Here is a 410-nt window from a genome sequence, read left to right as displayed (position 1 = left end):
TTTTTTTTTTTTTTTTTTTTTTTTTTTTTTTTTTTTTTTTTTTTTTTGTATACGAGTTTTAGGAGGATTGAAAGTTTTGCGGGGGAAGACGCGAAGTATCGTGATGAAAATATGGTCGATGCATTCCGTGCTGAAAGATTGATGTATTTGCGTATAGAGAAAGTGGATTATAGAGTTTTTTTTTTCTTTTTTTTTCTTTTTTTAGAGTTTTAGATGAGATTGAATATCTCGAGTGTTCAATCTCGGGATTCAATTTAATTTAACGAGAAACACACTATCGATTTTATACTTTTATCGCGAAATATATTCGAAATTAAAGATAGTTTAATCTCTTCTCTTTCTTCTTGGTGGCCAATATCATTTAGTTTCTTTCTTTTGAACTTGAACGTCTCGAGAATTCCACGAAACGA

At 29.3% G+C, this 410-nt stretch overlaps 1 protein-coding gene across 17 annotated transcripts in view; it reads right to left on the bottom strand.

Annotated features, from left to right (window-relative positions):
• Positions 1-410, bottom strand: part of LOC102673156 (RNA-binding protein Musashi homolog Rbp6) — a 795620-nt gene that overhangs the window by 326307 nt on the left and 468903 nt on the right. The window lies entirely within an intron of this gene.

The sequence above is a fragment of the Apis dorsata genome, unplaced genomic scaffold, assembly GCF_000469605.1.
Source record: "Apis dorsata unplaced genomic scaffold, Apis dorsata 1.3 scaffold_231, whole genome shotgun sequence".
Taxonomy (NCBI): Eukaryota; Metazoa; Arthropoda; class Insecta; order Hymenoptera; family Apidae; genus Apis; species Apis dorsata.
Note: the sequence above shows the minus strand (reverse complement) of the source record. Positions and strands in the feature narration are given on the sequence as shown.